This window comes from Arvicola amphibius, chromosome 4 (assembly GCF_903992535.2).
Source record: "Arvicola amphibius chromosome 4, mArvAmp1.2, whole genome shotgun sequence".
NCBI classification, from domain to species: domain Eukaryota; kingdom Metazoa; phylum Chordata; class Mammalia; order Rodentia; family Cricetidae; genus Arvicola; species Arvicola amphibius.
The window spans coordinates 65,861,674-65,871,214 of record NC_052050.1 but is presented as its reverse complement, the minus strand read 5'-3'; the positions used below and the strand labels follow the sequence as shown (position 1 = coordinate 65,871,214).

General features: G+C 49.0%; 1 pseudogene; it reads right to left on the bottom strand.

Annotated features, from left to right (window-relative positions):
* Window positions 1-9,216: 9,216 nt before the first annotated feature.
* Window positions 9,217-9,541, bottom strand: part of LOC119811488 — a 14,958-nt pseudogene continuing 14,633 nt past the window's right edge.

Genomic DNA, 9,541 nt, shown 5'->3' with positions numbered 1-9,541 from the left:
TGCCTGTAATCCCAATTCTGGGGAGGTGGAGGCAGAAGGATCACAAGTTCGAGAACAGTCTGGGGGCTTATGGGGAGGGGTTCAAGATCAGGCGGGGCTATACGACACCCTATCACTGAGAGCTACAGCCAGGTTGTTTGTGCAAAACAGTTCAACTTCCAGCACCCACATCCTGTGGCTCACAACTGCGCCTTAATCTAGCTAGAAAGGCTCAGTGGGTAAAGGCAGCTGCCTCCGAACCTGGCTTGGGCTCCATTCCCAAGACCCATATGTGGAAGAAGAGAATCAACATACATGCTATGGCACCTACCCTGACCCCCTCATACACAAATCTAATACTTTTTTTTTTATGCTGAAAAAGTCAATCAAGATAGCTCACAGCACCTGGGAGTCTGAGGCAAGATAGCCACAAGTTGGAGGTCAGTTTGGGCTACAGAGTGAGACTCTGCCTCAAACTAAAATTAATTAAAATTTAAAAACGGACTGACAAGATGGCTCAGTGAGTAAAATTGCTTGCTACTAAGTCGATGACCTGAGTTCAGTTCCCAGGACCCACATCATGCAAAGAGAGAAAGAGAGAACTAACTCTTGAAATTTGTACTCTGACCTTCATAGGTGGGCCATCCCCTCTCTCTCTCTCTCTCTCTCTCTCTCTCTCTCTCTCTCTCTCTCTCTCTGTCTCTCTCTCTGTCTCTGTCTCTCTCTCTTTCCCTCTCTTTCTCCCTCCCTCCCTCCCTCCCTCCCTCCCTCCCTCTGTCCCTCCCTCCGTCCCTCCCTCTCTCCCTCCTTTCCCTTCTCCCTCTCATGCACACAAACTCAATAAATAAGTGGAATAAGAATATACTTCAAAGAGTGACAATATTAGTGGCAGGACCCAGAGCCCAGGTAGAATGTCCTCCCAAACCCAGCTTTATAACAAATAAATGACACCCACTTTCATTGCAAGGTGTCCACGAGGCTGGGTCAGTAGCTTTCCCCGGTTCACAAGATCTGTGACATGTTCTTCTCTCCTTGGGCCAGACACAGCAACCTTGGCAGCAGACAAGTCGGATGCAGCAGGAATAAGGGACAATAGAGTCAGAATTTGGGACAAGGAACTCTTATCTGACTTCTCTGAGCTACTGGCTGAGGTTGCCAAGAGCAGCATGTGGGAAGACAATAAACAGCTTTGGAAATCAGCATGGCCGAAGAGTGCTAGGTACCGGTTGGAAAATTAGTGTCAGGGCCACAAACTCTTTGGAAGCGTATTGACAGAATAGACTCAGGGTAATGAATAACACAAAACCTCCCAAGGCAAGGCCCCTCGACAGAGCATAAAACAATAGTGAGCTGGGCATGGTGGCTCATGCCTGTAGTCCAAACACGAGGGAGGGTGAAGCAGGTGGATCTCTGTGAGTTCAAGGCCAGCTTGGTCTACAAAGAGTTCCAGAACAGCCAGAACTGTTATACAGAGTAACCCTGTCTTGAACGTACCCCCGGAAGCATATTTACCATCATAATAAATATTATTATAACAGTTATTATTATAATGACAAATACAATACTTTTAATAAATGTAATTATTATTATAATTGTGTATATATGTGGGTTTGTGTGTAGGTCCTGGAACAACTTGAGGAGTGAGCCAGTTCTCTCCTTCTGTCATGTGGGTACTGGGGATCGAACTCAGGACATCAGGCTTGGTGACAAGTTCCATTACCCAGAGGGCCATCTCACTGGCCCAGTTGTTCGGGTTTTTTTTTTTTTGTTGTTGTTGTTGTTGTTCGGGTTTTTTGAGATGTGTTCTGGACTGGCCTCAAAATCACTGTGCAGCCAAAGAGGACCTTGAACTTCTGATTCTTCTGCCTCTTCCACCTGAGTGCTGGGATGACAGGCTTGTACCATCCCATTTGACTCCCAAGTCGGCTAAGTTTTCAACAAAAGCTGGAAATTACTCATGTAAAATGTATAATAATGGCCTCCGTCTCTGTCTATCTGTCTGTCTTTCGCATACACACCCCATCTCTACCTCCATCTCTACCTCCATCTCCACCATGCAAGTTGAACAAAATGCTTGGAGGAAGCGCCACTGCATCTGGTCCAGGTGGACAGATGATGGAAAAATACCATGGGAGCAGAAGGGATGACTAAGTCTGTCTGGGAGCAGGAAGGCTGGGCACTGCCTCAGCCTGTGATGGCTGTGCTGGGCTCTGCAGTCTGAGCATGGCTGTTATGTGATGTTTTATTCTTTGGGGCTCTTTTGGAGAGCCCACCACCCAGCTCCCAAATAAACCACACATGGAGGTTTATTCCTAGTTAAGAATGGCTAGCCTTAGCTTGGCTTGTTTCTCACCAGTTTTCCTTAACTTATCCTGACTCCCTTTTGCCTCAGGGCTTCTTTATCTTTTTCTGTTTCTGTATACCTTTTCTTTACTTCTTTCTCCATGACTTGATGTGTAGCTGGGTGCCTGGCCCCGAAGTCCTCCTCTCCTTGTTCTCTTGCTCCTCTTCCACCTCGGGTTTCCTTCTATTTATACTCTCTGCCTGTCAGCCCCGCCTATCCTTGCTCCTGCCTTGCTATTGGCCGTTCAGCTCTTTATTAGACCATCAGGAGTTTTAGACAGGCAAAAAAAAAGTAAAAAAAATCATAGCTTCACAGTTAAGCAAATGCAGCATAAACAAAAGAAACACACCTTAAAAATAATATTCCCCAACACATAGGCTCTTCTCATCCAAATGGGAAAGAGCATTTCTCAGCCAATCTCTGTGAGGCATTTTCAGAGGTCTCAGTGCCTTGGTGTAGCCAGAGCGAATGAGGTCCAAGAAGAAGACTCGCAAACTCTCAGTGGCCTTGGTGATCAGGGCGTGCTGTTTTGACTTTATCTTGTTGACTAGGGCAAGCTGTGTCAGGCAGGTGATATGCAAGGTCACTGGGGAGGAGTGGGTGAAAAGCACTGGCCCTGAGCGTGATTACTTGAAAGGTTCTAGAGGGAGTTGGTGAGGAGCAGGACTGCCTCCCCCAGGTCCTCTTAGGCCCTGTCCTGACTGTTGAGCTCCCAGACACAAGGTACCAGAGAGCTTCTCTTGGCTCTCAGCCTACGAGGCGTAGTCAGCCAGGATACTGTGGTTACTGGGGCCTCTGGTTACAACACGTTTATTTTTAAAAGAACATTGCAGTATCTCATTAATCAGGGCCTGGACAGAATCTAAAGACAGTAGCCAGGGACCAGCCCTCTGGGGACAATTCTTACTGAAGTAACTGCACAGAGAGGGAGAGCCTTGGCATCCTGGGTAGTTGGGGAACCCCAAGTTCAGCCACAGTTTGGAAACTGGGCAGGGTTACAAGAAGAAGCCTCAACCCTACCTCTTCAAGGCACTTTGTGTGAGTGTCTGCGCCCATGTGTGCCCATCCGTGGAAACCAGAGGACGACCTTGGCTGGCATTCCTCAAGCACTTCCCATCTTGCTTTGAGACAGGGTCTATTACTGGCCTGGAACTGGCCCAGGAGGCTGAGCTCTCTAGGATCCCCCTGTCTCCACTCCCTCAGTGCTAGGGTTATAGTATAACACACCACACCAGCTTTCTAAAACACGGGTACTAGAGATAAAATTCAGGTCCTCATTCTTGCATGGAAAACTTTACTGCCTGAGCATTTCTCTTGCACCCACTTTTTTTTTTAATAGACAGGGTCTTGCAATGCAATTTTGGATGGCCTAGAATGCAGTAAATTGGACTGGGCTTTCTCTGCCACTTGGGGGCTGTGATAATAGTCATACACCACCACTAGGCACCTTTGAGCCAGGGACATTTGATGGCAATGCAGCATCTTCCCAACTGTCTGGAAGATCTAGGAGCAGAGGGTAGAGGGGTTGGGAATGTGTCCTCGCCCTCCCCCAACCCGCTACCCGATCAGGACTGTTCAACCTGTTATTGATTCAGGGGTGTGGTTTAACAGAGAGAGAGAGAGAGAGAGAGAGAGAGAGAGAGAGAGAGAGAGAGAGAGAGAGAGACAGAGAGAACCCACTGAGATGTACAGGCAGAGGCTACACAGGTCAGCATTGTTCACAAAACTATTCAAGGGATTGCTTGGGGAAGGGTCCCCAGGGACTGGGTAATCAGGGCCGTTTAATTGGGATCGGACAGGATTTTGTGTTTGGTCCCTTCTCAGAGGCAGATATTCCTCCTTCAATGAGTCGGACCTGGTTTCCAGAGAAGTTCATTCTTAGGGCAAGAGAGATGGCTTAGTGCGGAGAGCGCTTGGCATGCAAGCATGAGGGTCCGAGTTTGGATTCCCCAGCACATGCATGGTCCTAGCTCGCTTTTTATCGCTGTGACAAACACTGTGACCCAAAGCAGCCTGGGGAGGTAAGGGTTTGTTTGGCTCTCACTTCCAGGTAATTGTCATAATGGGAAGTCAGGGCAGGAGCCTGGAGGCAGGAAATGAAGCAGAGGTCACAGAGGAAGCTGCTTACAGGACTTCCTAGTTTGCTTTCTGGTACAAACCAGGACCACCCACATCGGGTTGGGCCCTCCCACATTAATCAGTAACCGGAGAAAATATTCCCATCCACTTGCCTACTAACCAACCTGATGGAGGCAATTTCTCAATTGAGGTGCCCTCTTCCCAGATGACTATAGTTTGTGTTAAGCTGATAAAAACTAACCAGCACACACGTAAATGCCTGGTGAGCATAGCAGCTGACTGTAATTTCAGTACTTAGAGGTTGGAGACAGGGGATCCCCAGGGCCAGACTTGCTGAATCGGTGTGCTCTGGGTTCCACTGAGAGACACTGCTTCAATATAAGGTGGAGAGTGACCAAGATCTGATGACTACCATTAACCTCCACATGCCCGTGCACTGACATGCACATGTGGGAGCATGCATCCACACTGTGCATGTGCACACACATGATTGAGCATCTCTCTCTCTCTCTCTCTCTCTCTCTCTCTCTCTCTCTCTCTCTCTCGTGTGTGTGTGTCTGTCTGTCTCTGTCTCTCTGTCTCTGTCTCTCTCTCTCTCACACACACACCCCTACCTATTGCACTAGAAATCTGCTGTGCAGCACAGAGAAGTTAAAACACTTTATTGTGCACTCAAGTTGGACCATCTCGCATGTTAAGTGTCCCTCCTGTAAAACAAAGCGGAGAAAGCACCTAAGTGAAAGGGTGCAGGGAGACTTGGCGGTCCTGGTCTCGACTGTGATCTGAGTGCGGGTTGTGCACAGAACCTATCAAGTCGCGCCGCCTTTTGTGCACCCATTATACCTCAATAAAACTGTTGTTGTTGTTTTTTCTGCCAGACAGTGGTGCTGCACACCTTTGATCCCAGCACCTAGGAGGCAGAGGCTGGTAGATCTCTGAGTTTGAGGCCAGTCTAGTCTCCAGAGCAAGTTCCAGGACAGCCAAGACGACACAGAGAAACCTTGTCTCGAAAAAATAAACAACAAAAAGTTTTAATTTCTTTCTTTCTTTTTTTTTTTTAATTTTAAGAGTTATTTAACTTATTCCATGTGTATGGGTGTTTTGCCTGCATGTATGTCTGTGCACCGTGAGTATTCCTGGTGCCCTCAGGGGCTGGAAGAAGGTGTCAGATCCCCTCAAACTGGAGTTACATCATGTGGGTACTGGCAACCAATCCCTGGTCCACTGGAAGAGCAACCAACACTCTTATCCACAGAGCCATCTCTCCAGGCCCCTCCCTTTCATTTTAGAGGGTGCTGGTGATGGAATTCAGCATGGCAAGGAAGGCGCAGCAGAGTTGCTGGTGGCCACACCCCTCACATGGTGACTGACCAGGAAGCCACGAAGGCTCCTGCAGGAAGTGGAGTCAGGTTATAGCCCTCAAGCCTGTCACCTAGCTTGCCACTTCCTCCAGCCTTCACAGCCTGAAAGGTCAACAACAGCCCCAAACAGGGCAGCCCTCTGGTTCAAACATTTGACCTGGTTGGGAGTATTTCATATTCAAATCACAGCAGCCTCCCAGGGCCACTCCCTTCAGTTAGGCCCCAATTCCCAGGCCCACTGCTTCCCAATAGGCTGATTAAGATCCCATCGGTAAATTTTACCACTGATGAGGTCAGAGCCTCATGTTCCAATCACTTCCCCCAAATCCCCTTCTCTGCACATTGCTTCATGAATTCATACTCCAGATGCACACTGTAGCTTCAATCTCCATCTCCATCACTGACTGAGGACCGACCTTGGTAGGCTAGATTCTATGTCTGCTCAGCCACTTTCAATCTTCAGCACCAAGGAGGGAGGTGGGATGGTGAAGCAGCAGTTTAGGCCCTGGGACTAAGTGCTTGCCTAGCATGTGGGAGGCTCTACTAAGTTAGATTCCCCAGTAGAAAACCGTCTAACGAGAGAGAGAGAGAGAGAGAGATAGAGAGAGAGATAGAGAGAGAGAGAGAGAGACGAGACCAGAGAGAGACAGAGAGAGACAGAGAGAGGAGGTGGAGAAGCCAGCTTGGGTTTGAAGAGGGTAGGTCACTTAGAGGTCATCCAGGGATTTGAACCTAGATCTGTAGTATTCAATGATTGAGCTCTAACCACCAGAATAAGAAGGGACAGAACCCTGTGGTCCTGTGGAGGATAGAGGAGCTCCAAGTGTTGGTGAAGAAGCAAGTCAGGTTGCAGAGCATCGTGGCACTAAGGACAGCCAGCAAGGGCTGCTGTTTCTAGCCTCCCAAGGAGGATTGTAAACCGGGGTGGAAAGGCAGAGCAATGGTAAGAGGAGCTGGAGACCTCTCCGTCCTGCTGCCTCCAGCTCACCCTGTCACCGGCTTGCCCGCCCACCCGCCTGATGTCTAAATAAGGTCGAGGCTCACTGTAGCAGCTAAAAATAAACTCTACTCCCTGTCCTGCCTGGCGACCTCCCCAGCCCACAGAGCTCACGGTGGTGGTAGTGTGTTAATTCCAAATATGCAAGGAGAAAGACCAATTCCACGATTAACCAATTAAAGCAGGCCTTATTTTAGAGGTGCACCCCAAGTCGGGATTTGAGGGAGCAGTCCCCGGGGCCCTTTCTAGGGAAGAGCCACAAGGTTAGTAGAAAACAGCTGTAAGCGTGTTTACAGGGGCTGTCAGAAAAATACGACGAAAAAGAATAAAAGCAAAACTATACATCATGGGTAGGTGGTCAAGGGTATAGATCAAGGTATCCTGAAACTATTTTCTAAGACAAAGCATAGCCATGCATCAAGGGGTCACGAGTTCGGTGTAGGGTTAAAACTATGTTTGGCTTGGTTTTGGTTTTTGAGACTGGATTTCTTAGTGTAGCCCTGGTTGTCCTGGAACTTGCCTCTGTAGACCTGGCTGGCCTCCAACTCACCTGCCTGTGCCTCCTGAGCGCAGGGATTCAAGGCGTGCACCATCATACCGCCCGGTTTAAAAACATGTTTTGTGTGGTACACCAGGTTTAGGGAACAGAAACTTATTCTTAAGCTAGAACTAGAAACAACAATGTGGTTCCTGCTCGGGTTTCACAGTGGGACTGGCTTTCTGAAGCCCGTCTTTGCAGGAGCTGTAGAGCCAGGCAGGCCTTCTTGCCGACTGCAGACACCAGAGGACCAGGACCCATAGTCAGGAGCCGAGGGTCATTTTCCCAAACCTCAGTAAGCATCTGTTTCCCTCACTGAGATTTTTAGGGGCCGTCTGTCCTACGGATCTTTTTCAGTTCATGAAGTCTTTCATAAAGATTGCAATTAGCTGCTCACCCTGAAGTTCGGAGAAGTGCAAGTGAGAGTCCGGATTTCCTCCTTAGTCTTCAATAATCAATCACCTTTGGCTAGTCTGCGTCTGCAGAGAAGGCACGAATTGGGCCGCGGCCGCCCCTGCTGGAAAATAGCGTGCACTGCAGGTGACTGAATCCCCGCAGCTGAGGTCAACAGTGGACGCGCTGCTGCTTCTGGGGCACTGCCTGTTGTGCAATCTCAGACTGGATGCCCTGGTACTGTCCTACCCGAGAAATGCGTTGCGGAATGAATGGATGAGATGGGCGGGTATAGTGCTCTGGAAATTGTAGAGGGCTCTCAAAGGGTTTGTGACTACAGATTGGTAAACTGATATAGTATTTGAACCCAGCCCTCAAGGCATAAGAAGGGACTGTTTAATGCCTCAGTCCCAGCTTTCATAAAAAATAGCAGGGCATGGGTCTGGAAAGACTTCTCAGTAGGTAAGAATGAGAACTGAAAAATGGGCAAAATGGTAGCTGCTGCCCAGAGGCATGTGTACCCCTGTACTCCCACACCTACACATGTATGCACACTCGCGCTCACTCAGGTGCTCGTGACACACGCACACGCACGACGCACGCAGCTCACGCATGCACAGAGTCTCTGACCCTGGTAGAACCCACAGGAAGGCAGAGTGGAAGAAATGCTCGGACACCACCTCTCTTCTTGGGCAACTTGTCAGAGCTAGATTGCTGACCTGATTAGTAACAATACTGAACTAGACCACTTCGGAGGCATCTCAGAATCCCATTCCCTCACCAGACAAGTAGAACCTGGAAGAACTGGGGATCGTCTCCTGTTGAAGTTAGCAGAGGGGGAAGGGGAGAGTTTCTGGGTGGCTTCCTTTAGAAAGAAATAGTGATTTGACCAAGAATGGTAAAGGTTGGTCTAACCATGATGCCCTGCTACTACAGGGACAGATACAGAATACATAAAAGTCACAGCCTACACTCCATATCGAAAGATGATAGATAGTCATGGAGTTCAGTGGGTAGAGGGCCAGCACAGCATGCCTGGGGGGCCCGGGCTGTGATCCCAACCATGCCTAAAACAAGGAGCAGGAGGCTGGGTGTGGTGGTGGGCGCACGCCTTTAATCCCAGCACTCAGGAGGCCGAGGCAGACGGATCTCTGTGAGTTCAAGGCCAGCCTGGTCTACAGACCGAGTTCCAGGACAGGCTCCAAAGCTACAGAGAAACCCTGTCTCAAAAAACCAAAAAAAAAAAGAAAAAGAAAAAGTACCCCACCCCTTAATGGACTTGGGCCACTGGATACCTCTAATCTTTCGTGGTGTGACACATTGAAGAAATTTGCTTTTCACGGTTGCTCTAACTGGTGAGGCAGGTGGCAGAGTCTAGGGAGTCGGGACTGCGTAAAGTTAAGTTTTTGCACTAAAAACACCAGGGTGCAAGACCCTGTCTCAGGGCTGATGAGGCAGTGACTGCGAGCACCCGCTGTGTGTCTAGAGGACCCGAGTCCAGTTCTCAGCACCTGCACTGTGAGGCTCACAGCGGCTGTAACTCCAGTTCCAGGGGACTAGACAACCTCTTCTGCCTACAGATGGTGCTCCCCACCCATCTGCGGAGATTAAAAATAAGTCTTAAACCAAAAATCACAGAAAAGGGCCAAGTGTGGGTTGTAGCTCAGCTAGCAAGTGAGGCCTGTGTTCAATCTCTGGTACCCAAACCCCTCATCCTCTATAAAATGGTCCTGGGACAACTGTCCTTTGCTTTGGCTGGGGTAAAGAGTGGAGAGTAGTCCAGCCAGAAAGAGCTGTGACTGAAGAAAGAACGGAACCACCAAACTGGAACGTCAACAGACCTTGCTCTG